Source organism: Argopecten irradians, chromosome 11 (genome assembly GCF_041381155.1).
Source record: "Argopecten irradians isolate NY chromosome 11, Ai_NY, whole genome shotgun sequence".
NCBI classification, from domain to species: Eukaryota; Metazoa; Mollusca; class Bivalvia; order Pectinida; family Pectinidae; genus Argopecten; species Argopecten irradians.
The window spans coordinates 36,356,742-36,374,933 of record NC_091144.1 but is presented as its reverse complement, the minus strand read 5'-3'; the positions used below and the strand labels follow the sequence as shown (position 1 = coordinate 36,374,933).

Genomic DNA, 18,192 nt, shown 5'->3' with positions numbered 1-18,192 from the left:
TGTAACTCTTAAAGCATGAATTTAAACATTTATCTTTGGAATGTAACTCTAAAGCATGATTTAAACATTTATCTTTGGAATGTAACTCTAAAGCATGATTTAAACATTTATCTTTGGAATGTAACTTAAAGCATGATTTAAACATTTATCTTTGGAATGTAACTCTAAAGCATGATTTAAACATTTATCTTTGGAATGTAACTCTAAAGCATGATTTAAACATTTATCTTTGGAATGTAACTCTAAAGCATGATTTAAACATTTATCTTTGGAATGTAACTCTAAAGCATGATTTAAACATTTATCTTTGGAATGTAACTTTAAAGCATGATTTTAAACATTTATCTTTGGAATGTAACTTTAAAGCATGATTTAAACATTTAATTTATCTTTGGAATGTAACTCTAAAGCATGATTTAAACATTTATCTTTGGAATGTAACTCTTAAAGCATGATTTAAACATTTATCTTTGGAATGTAATCTAAAGCATGATTTAAACATTTATCTTTGGAATGTAACTCTAAAGCATGATTTAAACATTTATCTTTGGAATGTAACTCTAAAGCATGATTTAAACATTTATCTTTGGAATGTAACTCTAAAGCATGATTTAAACATTTATCTTTGGAATGTAACTCTAAAGCATGATTTAAACATTTATCTTTGGAATGTAACTTTAAAGCATGATTTAAACATTTATCTTTGGAATGTAACTCTTAAGCATGATTTTAAACATTTATCTTTGGAATATAACTCTAAAGCATGATTTAAACATTTATCTTTGGAATGTAACTCTAAAGCATACATGTAATTTAAACAAAGATAATTAATAGATGTAATAACAACCTAAAATGGTTTTAAAGGATTTGTACATTTAAATGTCAATGAACATTTTTCTATACATAATTCTAGAGATGTCCTTCGAAATATTAAATGTCTGACATGACGCAGACATGTTCTTTCAACTAAGCTGTGAAATATAAAAAAACTGTTAACAAAAAAAAAAAAAAAAAAAAAAACAACACATTGATGTATAATATGGTACTAATGAATATTTAAAATTTTTGACCTTCCATGAAAAAATTAGCACATCCCGGAAAACTCGGTTACCAGGTGACCCATATTTAAGCAGCAGGAGGCAATGCTATTATCACGCTGTCAAAGTCAACTATGATATTATCTAACGTAAATCAAACCGCAATGGTGCCTGCATAATTTTGACGGGATATTTGTATCGTTTTACTTTAATTTACAACTGACTTATATCAAAATTTATTTTCTACAGCTAATCCTCCAACATAAGGTTGTAAAGGCCAAGTGGTTAGGGTGTCCGATATTTTACCATTAGCCTCCACCTCTGGGTCATGGTGGCTGAGTGGTAAAGGTATCTGGCATTCTACCACTAGCCCTCCACATTTAGAGTCACAGAAGCTGAGTGGTAAAATGTCTGATATTTCATCACTAGTCCTCCACCTTTGGTCATAGTGGCTGAGTGGTGAAATGTCCGATATTTTACCACTAGTCCTCCACCTCAGGGTCATGGTGGCTGAGTGGTAAAAGTGTCTGACATTCTACCACTAGCCTTCCACCTCAGGGTCATGGTGGCTGAGTGGTAAAGGTGTCTGACATTCTACCACTAGCCCTCCACCTCTGGGCTGTGGTGGATGAGTGGTTAAGGTGTCTGACATTCTACCACTAGCCCTCCACCGACGGGTCATGATGGTTGAGTGGTAAAAGTGTCTGACATTTCAACATTAGTCCTCCACCTCTGGGTCATGGTGGCTGAGTGGTAAAAGTGTCTGACATTCTACCACTAGCCCTCCACCTTTGGGTTTGTGGCGGCCTAGTGGTTAAAGTGTGCAATATTCTACCACTAGCCCTTCACCTTTGGGACATGCTTGCTGAGTGGTTAAGGTGTCTGACATTCAACCACTAGCCCTTCACCTCAGGGTCATGGTGGCTGAGTGGTAAAAGTGTCTGACATTCTACCACTAGCCCTTCACCTCAGAGTCATGGTGGCCAAGTGGTAAAGGTGTCTGACATTCTACCACTAGCCCTTCACCTCAGAGTCATGGTGGCTGAGTGGTAAAACGTTTGATATTTTACCACTAGTCCTCCACCTTTGAAAACATCCAGAGGGGAGACTAATTACTACTTACAGGATGAAATTGGTAATAATGCATGGAAAGAGTTATTTAGCATTTAGTTCGTCCTTTCGAAACTTTTCAATAAATAAATTAAATGAGTTAGACTTACCTTGAATATCTTAGAGAGTTAAAATCTCATCAAATCACAAGTAAACAAGGTCTGTATAATCACTGTTGGGCCCAGAATGTTTCTGAAACAAACAAAAAATGTTTATCAATAAAAATAATTATGTCATATGAGATATGCTCTGGTTTTTTGCTATTCTAATTGGCTAAGACATGGTCACGTGACATTGGATAAATAGTACATCGACTCCATTCCATTTTTAGAAACATTGAGTCAATATTCCTTTGTGAACTTCATTGCTCAAACATTGAGTTCTTCAGGGTGGCATCCTATGGCCAACACTTTTCTTGTAATTAACATGCACATTTGAGAATGTTTTTGCCAATGAAATGGCATAATAATAAATGATCTACTATAAGAATTAAGGACCTTTGTTTCGGTACACCAAACAAATGCGACATTCTGTGTGTAATTAAATCTATGTTAACACGGAAGCTGCATTTCAATGTTTTATTGTGTTGTGTAGTGAAGGTCAACTACTTTGCAGAAATTAGGACAACGTCGGACACTATGGGAATTATTTATCAAAATTGTTCAGGAAGTGATGAAACATACAGTATTAGTATGGTAAACGAACTTTCTATCACATAGGATTTATTTTAAACGAAATTTCACAATCCAAGTGTAAATTTGCTGAGTTTATCTCTGTAAATATTTATCTTCGCGAACATGTTTTGATATGGAAATCGTGAAATTCAGATGATACACAAGACAGTTGGTTTTCAGTAAACTAATAAATTTTGGGACTCCACAAGTTAAGAAACTTTTTGAGTTACATTTTAAAAAATCAAAAATTATTTTGGTTAAGCTTCATGTACTTTATTGAAGTTCATTTAACATTTGAATTGATAACTTTAAAAGATGACACGCGCGTCAAACAACTGTTTGTTGACCTTGTAAATAGGTCAATGGGTGACCCACATAGCGAGAAGTATTAACAGCTTCGACAAGCCGTTATAATCCGAACAGGAAAAACTGTCAGAAAACTTCACATCAGCCTGTGTATTACATACGTCATGCCCGACATGTGAAAAATCAAAGGAAAGGGAGTCTAAACAATAACGGAATCTTTCCTGGATTTGATGTCAAGCCTATTGGGTTTAACCCTTCGACACACCTATAGCCCGAAATGTAGGAGTGCAGTTCCTGTCTGCATTTGAGCAACTGCAATTTTGCGTAATAAACAAGTAAACATGTAAAACATCCTACTTACCACTTATGTGAGGAAAAAATTTATGCAAAAGGGAAATATGGGTATTACGGTACACAAAAGACTTTTTAGCAACAAGAATTCACCCACACATGCTTTACATTGGATATAATATGAAACTAATTGTTGAAGAATTTTTGGCGCACATATATACAAATTATTTCACGTCTTCGTTATTTTCAGGATCGTTAATTCATAGATTTACAATTAAATTCTAAATACTGATAATCTGTGCATTCATATGTTTCATACAATTATTTGCAAAAAAAATGGAATTCGTATTTGTGCACTCTCGCGAAAATATGTGTATTGTAAATTTCCAGTGCATAGACTTTTTGGTATTTAGATATTACAGAGTTATCTGCCCTTATATGATTCTGTATTTAGATATTACAGAGTTATCTGTCCTTGAATGATTCTGTATTTAAATATTACAGAGTTATCTGCCCTTATATGATTCTGTATTTAGATATTACAGAGTTATCTGTCCTTGAATGATTCTGTATTTAAATATTACAGATTTTTCTGCCCTTGCAGATAGGTATTGATTGTGACATCATGTGATTACAAGCATGATGTCCTAATTTTCAAAGAAAACAATTTGAATTTTGCTCACAAAATAATGGCATCTGCAAGGGAGGTAACTTTGTAATAACCAAAGAGGGAATACTGCTTCTCGAGCTCTCTCCTTAATCCTGTAAAGCTTAATGTTCACCATTTCAGCTTTAACATTATCTGTCAAGACAAACCAGGAAAAACAAATATTTTCATTCTAATTTATTAAAAAAAATAAACAGAAGCAGCAGATAAAATTAGCCTCTCCTGGAATGTGTCGAGATGCATGACAATAAAAGAGTTCTACTTCCTGTTGTAAAACAGCGAAATTTCATTTGGCTCCCAATTGGGTAATTCTGACACTAGAATCTCTACATAACCTTCTCACTATATTGACAGCAGGAACAAAAACTATTGAAAATAAAACAAATGTCAGAGAAAATGTATCAATGTCTGGATTACATGTGACAGAGAGATTTAAACTTCTGAGGTATATGCACTTTAAGTGTAAATCTGATCAAACTTTGTTTATTTGTTTGTGATATTTACATCCTATTAACTGACAGGGTCATTTAAGGACATACCTGAAATCTAGGATGTTAAGGAAAGCCAAAGTACCCAAGGAAAAATCACTGACCTACCATCAATATCTGGCAACTGCCCCACCTCAGGATCATTAATCAGTCTGAAGTCCAAAATAGTCTTAAGTTTAATTAGCCTTAGCCAATCAAAAATGATGTCACAAAAAGTTAAGTCATATTTGATTGGCTAAGTCTAAATCTAAGTCTGAGATTGTTTCATGATCCTAGATCCCCGCTGGGGTTCAAACTCGCAACCCAGAGATTATAGGACTAAATTGTGGTAACAAGTCAGAATATTTTTAACCACTTTTTTGATATACTGTATTCACTGTAATTAGCACCCCTCCCCTATAAGCCCCTCACTTTTCTGAAGGAGGTGAAATCATATGAATATTAATTGCTGCATTTTTAAAAGTTTTCCTGGCAAAAGCGTACATTTTAGTTCCCTGATATTGTCTCGGCTATGTAGGACATAAAAAATTGTGAAAATACATGTTTCTGATCTCCATATCAAATATTTTCTGAGCTGTAGATAACTTAAAAGATCATGAAAATACATATCTGGTCTCATCTCCATACCAAATATTTTCTCTGCTGTGTATGACATATCAGATTGTGAAAATACAAGTTGTTGTTTGATATTTCGATCGTTGCTTGTCCTAGAAGGATTCATTTACTTGTTTATATGTTCAAAGTCAAAGATTTGTTTATAAATAATGGATAGTGCAAGAGTGCATCTGTACAAATGAAGCTTTATATGCATACATGGCTGTTAAAAAAAAATGTTGCGTTAATATCGGAGAATTCCTTGGCCCTACGCGGGAATTGTTCTTTAGTGCTGAAGCGTAATGCAATGGAGATCTATTACTTCTTCACATTAGGTTCCTTCCCCCTCCTCAGTTTAAACATTAACCTTTTCTGGGAAAACAAAACCACTGACATCAACCAGTCAGCAATATCCATTCTAATTAGGATACCAGGCTTTGTACAATAACATCTAGCTAATCTACTGTTAAACCCAGTACACTATCTCGTAAAACCTGTTCGCCCTTCTTCACACACTGCTATCTCCGTTTGAATGTCAGATAGGCATTTTACCACGTACCCTATCCGTGTAAGCTAGCTATACTCCCGAAAGACTGAACAAAACTTTCAACTCAATTACATATTGTATACAGTGTTTATTGATTCTTTGGTATTTTTCACGGCGTAAGAGATTCTCCCAGTCCCCGGGCCATTACCTGTCAGCTCCATTATAATAACTACATGTGAAGATCTTGTTATTTTTTACAGACTCAAAGAGAAATAACTTTTTTTTTCATTATCTCAACTGAGAAAACAGACATACATAGGTCGTTGAATAAAGAAGTCGTTAAGGGTCGTTGAGGGTCGTTGAGGGTCGTTGGGTCCCAAAAATATGGTCGCTTGTCACATAAGACAGACAGTCATTTAATAAAGAGATATTATAATTAATTAATGATTAAAGTAATTTTTGGTGAGAGGATTAATTTAGGTCATTTCGGACTGTAGGTCATGGAAATCAGAAGGTTACAAAGGTAATTCCGACTATGCAAACTCGAGCTTGACCTTATACAAAGGTTATGTTTTACATAAACTAAATATAAACTTCGTCAGAGCTTCCCCAAAACTTTACTGCTTGACAACACTTGACTGAAAAAAAAGGAACATTTTAGTTTATAAACACAATAAACCTGACCAATTCTATTACTGTATTCTCTAATTTAGCACCCGGCCTCCCCAAATTTGTCTTAGAAAGATTCAGGGATACCTATCAATTTCTCTTTCCCCAGACAAGGATATCCGTTATTTTACCTGTGTTAGATTTTTCTATCTCACCCTAAGGTAAAGACAAGATACACGATATCTTTGCACGTGCTCACACAGGGTAAGAGAAAAAGAATCATTCACCCTCTTTGGATGAGCCAGGAGATCTCAACATTCAGAATATGATTTTTAAGCTGTGAAATACTCGGCAAAGCCTTATGTTTGACAACTGAAGCATTATCCCTCGAGTTGAGATTCTCATGTCTCATCTCAAAGGGTGTGAAAGATTGTATTAGTCCCCAACTGGCTATATTTGGTAAAAAGTCCGCCATTTTTTATTGCCGACTGCCAGTAAGTGTGTCACATTAATCATCTATAGCAGCTATTAGTGTAGGAAAGACAATGCTCACAGAACCCAGACAAACATTTCTAAGCTACGTATTATGGTATTTATTTCACACCATGTCTCATTTGTTAGATAACCTCCTCCATATCTCATACATGTATCTGCCATATAGCTGTGTTCACCTGTGTTATCAATATAGTCATTGTAATCTAACAAATACGGTTTTGTGTGAACAATGTCAAACAATCCGGAGCTTCGAATATGTTTGTCTGAGTTCCGTGAAATCTGTCTTTTTTTAACGCCAATGGTTGCTAAACATAATTAAAACGACAAACTTAATGACTTTCCATTCCAAAACTGCTAATTGATGACGTACGTTGGTCACCCTTATGAGATCTTTAAAGTGCACAAAAGTTATTCTGATTGGAACAGAATCATGTCAAATAACTTTTCATTTGACATCAGGAAATCACCTGATTTTTTCCATAATATACTGATGCCACACTAGAGGCCATTTCGACAGAAAGTTATGAGAATTTTAATACTGTTTGAGGTATTTTTCATCTTTAGCAGTAATAAATATGATATTAAATTTTACCACGTCTAGACACAGAGTAATTTACTCTCTGGTAAAAATAGAAAAAAAGAATGATTAAATGTTTGGAAGAATAAACGTGACAGAGCTATATGAAGATGGCACTGTGCGACAATGTATGGTTTTTATCGAATGTTTCTTCAATGCTTATGGAATGTTTATCAAATGTTTATTGAATTTTATCGAACATTTATTGAATGTTTATTAAATGTTTATCGAATGTTTGTCAAATGCTTATGGAATGTTTATCGAATGCTTATGGAATGTTTATCGAATGTTTATTGAATGTTTATGGAATGTTTATCAAATGTTTATCAAATGCTTATGGAATGTTTATAGAATTTTTATCGAACGTTTATCAAATGTTTATCGAAAGTTTATTGAATGTTTATCAAATGTTTATCAAAAGTTTATCAAAGGTTTATCGAATGATTATTGAATGTTTATCGAATGTTCATCGAATGTTAAACATTGATTATAACAACTTGTAGTAATAGAAATATTCTTTTCCTTTTGAAGAAAACCTTGGTAAACATTTTTTGTTTGTGTGTTTGTTTGATTACCTGTTATTTGTTGGTTTAATTGATTATGTCCTATTAACAGACAGAGTAATTGTAAGGATGGTTTCCCATGTATGCGGTGTAACATATATGCAGTGAGAGGTGCATGTTTCAGGAGACTGCGGTATATATATTCGTGTTGTGTCTTCTTGTATAATGGAACTATTGCCCATTTTATAGTGCTATATCACTGAAGTATGCCACTGGCCTTATCATAGTGACACCAGGCGAACCAGTCGTCTTTCTTCCTTTTATACAGAGCTTTAAGCACAGGGGAGCAGAAAATACCATTGTTATAGACTTTGGTATTCTTTGTCTATTTCCAACCAGAATTATTATACAAAGACGATTTAGAAGGGACGGAATAATAAAGTCTATTCAAACTACAAAATTTAGTCTGAAGCCTGATAAAAAACTAACAAAATCTAATCTTAAGGATAAAAGTGGAATACACAACCTCTCTCTTCCTAAAATTCTTACAACTGGTCAGAAAATCTGTCCAAAAGGTCTGAAATCTGCCCCAAAGTATTAACTATTGTATACTGAAGTCAGGAGGTGGGGGTATTGAGGGGGCCGTCTATAGTCACCTCCAAGTATAAACTATTGTATACTGAAGTCTGGGAGGTGGGGGTATCGAGGGGGCAGTCTGTAGTCACCTCTAAGTATAAACTATTGTATACTGAAATCTGGGAGGTGGGGGTATCGAGGGGGCAGTCTGTAGTAGCCTCTAAGTATTAACTATTGTATACTGAAATCTGGTAGGTGGGGGTATCGAGGGGGCAGTCTGTAGTCACCTCTAAGTATAAACTATTGTATACTGAAGTCTGGGAGGTGGGGGTATCGAGGGGGCCGTCTGTAGTCACATCTTAGTATAAACTATTGTATACTGAAGTCTGGGAGGTGGGGGTATCCAGGGGGCTGTCTGTAGTCGCCACTAAGTATAAACTATTATATACTGAAGCCTGGGAGGTTGGGGTATCGAGGGGGCTGTCTGTAGTGGCCACTAAGTATAAACTATTGTATACTGGGGTATCGAGGGGGCAGTCTGTAGTCGCCTCTAAGTATAAACTATTGTATACTGAAGTCTGGGAGGTGGGGGTATCGAGGGGGCAGTCTGTAGTCGCCTCTAAGTATAAACTATTGTATACTGAAGTCTGGGAGGTGGGGGTATCGAGGGGGCAGTCTGTAGTCGCCTCTAAGTATAAACTATTGTATACTGAAGTCTGGGAGGTGGGGGTATCGAGGGGGCAGTCTGTAGTCGCCTCTAAGTATAAACTATTGTATACTGAAGTCTGGGAGGTGGGGGTATCGAGGGGGCAGTCTGTAGTCGCCTCTAAGTATAAACTATTGTATACTGAAGTCTGGGAGGTGGGGGTATCGAGGGGGCAGTCTGTAGTCGCCTCTAAGTATAAACTATTGTATACTGAAGTCTGGGAGGTGGGGGTATCGAGGGGCAGTCTGTAGTCGCCTCTAAGTATAAACTATTGTATACTGAAGTCTGGGAGGTGGGGGTATCGAGGGGGCAGTCTGTAGTCGCCTCTAAGTATAAACTATTGTATACTGAAGTCTGGGAGGTGGGGGTATCGAGGGGGCAGTCTGTAGTCGCCTCTAAGTATAAACTATTGTATACTGAAGTCTGGGAGGTGGGGGTATCGAGGGGGCAGTCTGTAGTCGCCTCTAAGTATAAACTATTGTATACTGAAGTCTGGGAGGTGGGGGTATCGAGGGGGCAGTCTGTAGTCGCCTCTAAGTATAAACTATTGTATACTGAAGTCTGGGAGGTGGGGGTATCGAGGGGGCAGTCTGTAGTCGCCTCTAAGTATAAACTATTGTATACTGAAGTCTGGGAGGTGGGGGTATCGAGGGGCAGTCTGTAGTCACTCTAAGTATAAACTATTGTATACTGAAGTCTGGGAGGTGGGGGTATCGAGGGGGGTCTGTGTAGTCGCCTCTAAGTATAAACTATTGTATACTGAAGTCTGGGAGGTGGGGTATCGAGGGGGCTCTGTAGTCGCCACTAAGTATAAACTATTGTATACTGACTGGGAGGGGGGTATCAGGGGGCGTCTGTAGTGCCACTAAGTATAAACTATTGTATACTGAAGTCGGGAGGTGGGGGTATCGAGGGGGCCGTCTGTAGTCGCCTCTAAGTATAAACTATTGTATACTGAAGTCTGGGAGGTGGGGTATCGAGGGGGCCGTCTGTATCGCCTCTAAGTATAAACTATTGTATACTGAAGTCTGGGAGGTGGGGGTATCGAGGGGGAGTCTGTAGTCGCCTCTAAGTATAAACTATTGTATACTGAAGTCTGGGAGGTGGGGGTATCGAGGGGGCAGTCTGTAGTCGCCTCTAAGTATAAACTATTGTATACTGAAGTCTGGGAGGTGGGGGTATCGAGGGGGCTGTCTGTAGTCGCCTCTAAGTATAAACTATTGTATACTGAAGTCTGGGAGGTGGGGGTATCGAGGGGGCCGTCTGTAGTCGCCTCTAAGTATAAACTATTGTATACTGAAGTCTGGGAGGTGGGGGTATCGAGGGGGCAGTCTGTAGTCGCTACTAAGTATAAACTATTGTATACTGAAGTCTGGGAGGTGGGGGTATCGAGGGGGCAGTCTGTAGTCGCCTCTAAGTATAAACTATTGTATACTGAAGTCTGGGAGGTGGGGGTATCGAGGGGGCAGTCTGTAGTCGCCTCTAAGTATAAATTAATGCCTCCTATCCTAACAACCATTGATTTCCTATCAGGTGAAGAGGCACATCGCTGTATAAGACAGACAAGGGGAACACAGTTTGCCCGGTGCCTATTGATCTGAATGCCAAATATGCCTTGGCTTGTTTCTCTTCAATCCACTCTGTGTGCATTGATTATATAAACAGTATTATTTTCCTATTCTAAATGTTCTGTAGACTTATGTTTGCTAGCACCAGTGTTAAACCCAGCGGGTGTGCTAGCACAGTGTTAAACCCAGCGGGTTTCCTACCAGCAAACCAGCGTTAAACCAGCGGTAATGCTAGCACCAGCGTTAAACCCAGCTGGTGTGCTAGCACCAGTGTTTAAACCCAGCGGGTGTGCTAGCACCAGTGTTAAACCCAGCGGGTATGCTAGCACCAGTGTTAAACCCAGCGGGTGTGCTAGCACCAGTGTTAAATCCAGCGGGTATCTTACCCAGCTTCCTGACTCCAGAGTTCTCCGTCATATATGTAGCTTTCTCCTAATTATCTATCTGCTTAATGCATGCTTCGATCCTAATGATATGCCTTATGCATTCTTCAATACTAATTATCTGCTTGATGCATGCTTTGATCCTAATTATTTGCTTAATGCATGCTTCAATCCTAATTATCTGTTTGATGCATGTTTTCGATCCTAATTATCCGCTTGATGCATGCTACAATCCTAATTATCTGCTTGATGCATGCTATGATCCTAATTAATTGCTTGATGTATAGTTTAATCCTAATCAACTGCTTGATGTATGCTTCAATCACAATTATCAGCTTTATGTATGCTTTGAACCTCATTATAAATATGCATGCTTCAATCCTAATTAAATTCATACAGGCTTCAATCCATTTAATTAAATCAATGCATGTTTTAATCCTATTCATCAAATTGATGCATATATATATATATACTCTAACCTTTGTGACCCCATGGCAGCTTACAAAAGACAGAAAGTACAGGGGAACGAAAGACAATGAATAAAGTGACTTCTATATAACTTCCCATTCTGAAGAGACCACAGACAATAGCTGTAGTCTATATGCTTGATGCTCATACAGTGACAACAATTTCCCTTGGGGAGGGGAACCAAGGCCAAAGCTTCTTGTATACCAACACAGTCCTTTGAAGGGAGGCATATTCTAGAAGTGCAGAGTCTATATGCCAAAAGTTTCCCTTAATGAGGGAAACCATAACAGTTTTATTTATTAGTCTATAATATATGGTCAAAAGCTACCTTTATGAGACTCCTATTAATTAACAGTCAGGGTCAATTTAATAAAGGACATCTATCAGGGTTATTGGTGGAGGAAAGCCAGTATCTGGAGAACTACAACTGTTGCCAAAGTGGACGGCTAATATCCCCCGCTGCACAAATTTAGGGTAAAAACTCCCATTAATAGGGGACATTGCAAAACCCTATATAGTTTACTCAACAGGTTCTGTGTACCAAATTTTATCAAAGTCTGTCAAGTAGTTTAGGGATGAGTTCACCAAACAAAATTTTGTCTATAGACAACAGACAGACGAAACAATCCCCTTTAACTTTGTGGTATGGGTATAAAAACGGCTGACCAGAGGTCAGTACCTTTACAACTCAGAGGTGGAGGGCTTTGTTGTAGTACATTAGGACATGTTGGCCACTTGTCTACAAATATCAGACAGACGAAACGATCTGATTCCAGTATACACCCTGTTTAACTTTGTTGTAGGGGTATACATGCATCTACTAGCGGTCAGTACCTTGCAACTCAGAGGTGGAGGTCATGTGGTAATATATCAGGACATCTTGACCACTACGGCCACTGCGGCCACTGCGGCCACTGCGGCCCCACTCTTACTTCACCATACCCTATTGTTTTCCCTAATTGCTTCATAGTCTTTTGTTTCCGTGATGGGATTCAGTACCTAGGACATTACCATGAGTCTGTACATAGCTCTAGGTGATGGAACACAGCTATGTTATCAATATACCAAACCTTGAAACGCTCCCGCACAGATTGATATGACCAACGGTATCCATAGAAACTATAATAGAAGAAAATCACTCCTGTGTGTCTTTGCCTACGGGGCAAAACGAGATCTCTAGTCTCCGAACTCCCTTAACACCCATTCCGAACCTTTGATGAGACTTGTAATTAATGACATCATCGAACTGGAAAGGAAAAAGGCTATTCAATTTAATGAATATAACACAATCCCCAATGCCCTTGTTTCATATATCAAGTGGTTCCAGATATGTTAGGTTTTAATGAAGTCTCTCAGAAAATAATGTGTCCCTAGCCAGAGATATGTAAAAGTAGAGCACACGGTTCTGCGTCTGCCAGTCCGTATACAATGCCTTTAAGATTGACTATTTCTTAATACAAAACCTGTGTACGTGTCAGACATTGTTATGTTCGTAGAAGAGTCCAACATTGCTGTCCCTTTCAACTCAAAAATGACATATATTGGCTTGAATTCTGTTAAACAACTCACAAAAGCCGGAAACATCAATAGGTCAGTCTGTTTCCTTAGGTTTACATTCTTTTGAACTGAAAATGCTATGTTACACAAGCAAGGGAATTCTTGTTAGGGTTGTAATGCTAAAATGTGAAAGTATATGTCAGCTTTTAATTGTCTGACTGACGTTCGTTGCGATAGTGGTGCTATAAACACTGTGGATTAATAACATCCCTTTTTATAAAAAATAGTAATTGCTAAACGCTTTCAACAAAACACAGGAACAGACACAATCAACCACTATCAGTGTCTTAAGGAGAATAAGGATAAAACAATTTCCTCTTTTATATGTCAAAATGTCTCGATTGAAAACATTAGATACGACACAATAATGATATAATTTCATCCGTTTCTAGGGGATATAAGACAGAACACGCTTCCTATTTAGTAAAATTACCACAAGGTTGATGGTTGGATATTCGGTATATTATAAGTGGAAATGGCGGAGTACATATTGTACCATATTTGCCGCGTCCAAGGCACTTAAATTTTTTTAACAATGTGGGACGCTTATAAGGAAACCAAAATTTAAGTTGCTGATGAAAAATTCTAAACAAGAGGGCCCATGGGCCTTAACGGTCACCTGAGTTTGAATATATAATGAAACAAATAATGAAACAAATTAAAGACATATAAACACCATATGCTGGGCCTTGAAGTTGGTCAGTGATTTATAAATTTGACTTTTTAGACTATGAAGAATATTTGCTTCCATCAAACCTGTGAACTTAGAGGTATTTTTTTGAAATTTTAATCATTTTGACCCTGTTTGGTCCTGGCCCCTCTGGTCCCCCAGGGGGTCATCGAGGACGGATATGGATGTTAAAATGCTATATCTTAGGCTAATAATTCTAATCAAGTTTGACTAATTTCCTACGAAAATTGGGCAAATAATGTTCACAAATATGTTTTTCCTATATAAACTAAAGTAAACTTGACCCCCTCCCCAGGGGGTAACGTGAGACCCCAAGGTCATATAATTCACAACTTTAATAAAAACACCTTAAGACCTTTCCATCTATAATTATTTGATTCTACTATATCCAGAATTTTAGAAGATTTTTGAAGTTTTAGCCTATTTGACCCTTTTTTAGCCCCACCCCTCTGCCCCCAGGGGGTCGGCCAGGACCAATGTGGATATGATATCAAAATGCTATCTCAGGCTAATAATTCTAACCAAGTTTGACTCATTTCCTATGAAAATTGAGCAAAAAATGTTCATTAATGTGTTTTTCCTATATAAACTATAGTAAGCTTGACCCCCTCCCCAAGGGGAAACAGGAGACCCAAGGGTCATATAATTTACAATTTTTATAAACAAACTTTAAGACCTTTTCATCTATAAAGTGTATTTGATTATACCATTTCCAGAATTTTAAAAGAATATTTTTGAAGTTTTAGCCGACTTGACCTTTTTTGGCCCCGCCCCTCTGCCCCCAGGGGGTCGGCGGACCAATATGGATATGATATTAAAATACTATCTCAGGCTAATAATTCTAACCAAGTTTGACTCGTTTCCAATGAAAATTGAGCAAAATATGCTCATAAATGTGTTTTTCCCTATATAAACTATAGTAAAACTTGACCCCTCTCCCCAGGGGGGAAACGTGAGACCCCAGGGTCATATAATTCACAATTTTTTGTAAAGGACCTTAAAAACCTTCTATTTATGAAAATTATTTGATTCTACCATTTCCAGAAATTTCAGAAGAAGATTTTGAAGTTTTAGCCTATGTGACCCTTTTTTTAGCCCTCGCCCCTCTGCCCCCAGGGGGTCGGGCCAGGACCAATGTGGATTTATGATATCAAAATGCTAACTCAGACTAATAATTCTAACCAAGTTTGACTCGTTTCCAATGAAAATTGAGCAAAACATGCTCATCATAAATGTGTTTTCCCTATATAAAACTATAGTAAAACTTGACCTCCCTCCCCAGGGGGGAAAACGTGAGACCCCAGGGTCATATAATTCACAATTTTTGTAAAGGACCTTAAAACCTTTCTATTTATGAAAAGTATTTGATTCTACCATTTCCAGAATTTACAGAAGAAGATTTTTGAAGTTTTTAGCCTATGTGACCCTTTTTTTAGCCCCGCCCCTCTGCCCCCAGGGGTCGGCCAGGACCAATGTGGATATGATATCAAAATGCTATCTCAGACTAATAATTCTAACCAAGTTTGACTCGTTTCCAATGAAAATTGAGCAAAACATGCTCATAAATGTGTTTTCCCTATATAAACTATAGTAAACTTGACCCCCCTCCCCAGGGAGGAAACGTGAGACCCAAGGGTCATATAATTCACAATTTTTGTAAAGGACCTTAAGACCTTTCTATTTATGAAAAGTATTTGATTCTACCATTTCCAGAATTTCAGAAGAAGATTTTTGAAGTTTTAGCCTATTTGACCCATTTTGACCCCGCCCCTAAGGCCCCTGGGGGTCAGTCATTGAAAATTTGTTAATAGGATTAAATGGCCTTCTCATACTGATAATTCTGACAACATTTGACTCATTTACTATAACAAATGACCAAATAATGTGCAAAAATATGTTTTCCCAATATAAACTATAGTAAACTTAACCCCCTCCCCAGGGGGAAACTAGAGTCCCCAGGGTCATATAATTCACAATTTTTGTAAAGGACCTTAAGACCTTTCTATCTATGAAGAGTATTTGATTCTACCACATCTGTGAGTAGAGAAGAAGATTTTTGAAATTTTACTCAATTTTACCCCTTTTGGCCCCTCCCACAGCCCCATGGGGGTGGGGACCATATAATTCACAATTTTGATTGGCCTTATGCCTTAGAAGGTTTGTGCAAAATTTCATTGAAATTGCTTCAGCAGTTTTGGAGAAGAAGTCGAAAATGTAAATTGTTTACGGACATACGACGGACGACGCACGACGGACGACGGACGACGCACGACGGACGACGCATGACGCACGACGACGGACAAAAGGCGATTAGAATAGGTCACTTGAGACTTCGTCTCAGGTGTCCTAAAAACGTCAGCCATATTTTAATTTTTTGTATGTACTCATGGCACATTAATCTGTCACAGGAAACATGTATATGTCTTTTTTCTTTTGAGACGGTTTATTACTTTGTTATTCACATGTGAAAGACTCGAAAGTTCATAAAATATGGGATACAATGCTGATGTTGTATAAAACATAGTTAAATCCACAGGATGGGGACGTTTCTAAATATATCTCCAACTCCTTTTCCAGAGGAGGAGAGGGTGCTTATAGGGTAGGGGCACTAATTATGATGAATAAGGTATCTGTGCTCATTGCACAGGTGACAGATGCAGCAAAGTATAAATGAATAAATATTATAAGACTCTTTCATAAGTGAATATGAAGGATAGTGATATTCTACCCAAGGGTCACAAAATGTTTTACAACTTTTTGTGATCCCGAGGGTAGAATATCCCTATCCTTCATATCCACATATGAACTTTTGTGACCCTCGGGTAGAATATCACTATCCTTCATATCCACATATGAAAGAGTATTTTTCTCTCATACTTCAACATTTAATTGCAATTTTTTATTAAGACTTTCTGCCATTTTGAAATGATTTTGAAAAAATTTGTGACTGCAAATCATTTCTCCATGCATGATAATTGAGTGATATTTTCAACGCAAATTCCTTTGTTTGTATCTTTTAAAGTAAATACAGCATAGTTTCTTAATTTTCTTTTTTAAATTGTACTGAGAAAGTAGTTATTTTGTCAACGTTATGACATCACAAGGCTTTATTGCATGGTTAGCCATGCAATACAGCTTCAGGCGACAGGAGTGTATTGCCCTCGACCAGCTAGTATTACACGTGTAGGTATGAGAGAAATACAGTTTTCGGCCCAATGAACGCCCAAATCCATATATGCACCCCTCTCCCTTTTTCAGGCTTCAATTTCACTTACTTCAAATTAAATTTAGACTGAAAATATGAAAATTGCGTCAGTTTACTTACTGATTTCTTTTGCAAATTGATTTATGGTTTACTTTTATGAATAATTTTACGAAAAGCTAGTCTAAATTTGTTTCTACTAAGCACTCCTTATTTGCTTTAATTTTTTTAAGCACCCCTGGACACTTATTGGGTCGAATACAATAATCACTTCTCTTTTTTTTTCTCGCACAGTTTTCATGAAGTTATTTTTAATAGAATAATTTTGTATTGAAATTGATTTGGTTTGAGTACCTTAATGTCCTATTAACAGTCAGGGTCATTTAAGGAAGTGCCAGGTTTGTTGGTGGAGGAAAGCCAGAGTATCCAGAGAAAAACCACCGACCAACAGTTAGTATCTCTGTAGCGGCATTGTGACTATCCCAGTCATGGAATTTGAACTCACAACCCAGAGGTGGAGAACTGGAAATTTGAAAAAATATTAACCTCCACATAATATTAGGCAATAGAATCAATTATTTCAATTGTATCTATGATTATTTAAAGTTGCTTCACCGCCGACAGAGCATAAATGATATTCATCATTCAAACAATAACAGGTGTTTAATCGTGTATATATATGCCTAATTAACACAAAAAATAATACAAAATAATTTATTTCGCCTTTGGTGCATGCGCAATTAGTACTTCATTCCGTATAGGATATACTGTCATGGATTTTTTTTGGGATGAATTATTTTTCATATTTTTAAAATTAGAAGCTCAAACTTTTCAATGGTGGTAATGGTGTAAAGTAAGTTACCTTTATAACTGAAGAAAATTACTAAATCGTCTGCTCCTGTTTTAGATAATGAAAAAATACCACTTGTCAGCGGTGGAGCATCTTTAAAACATGCAATTGAAAATTATATCATCTTTCATGCTTGTTTTCAATGAATATTTCATCAAAGTAAATGACATCATCAATTGATAATTCAGAAGGCAATATTGATGTTATCGTTAAGTAATATATTTTCAATTGACAATTCTGAATAAGTCACACTATGCTATTAATCCACTTCCATGTTCAGTAAAGGACAAACATCACTGGGGTGGTAAATGGACTAACAGAAAAATGCCAGAAAATTCTTTTATAACATTTAT

General features: G+C 37.0%; 1 protein-coding gene across 1 annotated transcript in view; it reads right to left on the bottom strand.

Annotated features, from left to right (window-relative positions):
- LOC138335446 (complexin-like) overlaps nucleotides 1–18,192 on the bottom strand; it is a 186,882-nt gene that overhangs the window by 66,169 nt on the left and 102,521 nt on the right. The window contains exon 4 of the mRNA XM_069284536.1: nucleotides 2,258–2,339. The gene's annotated coding sequence lies outside the window, so the exon portion shown is untranslated. The remainder of the gene's footprint in view (nucleotides 1–2,257; nucleotides 2,340–18,192) is intronic.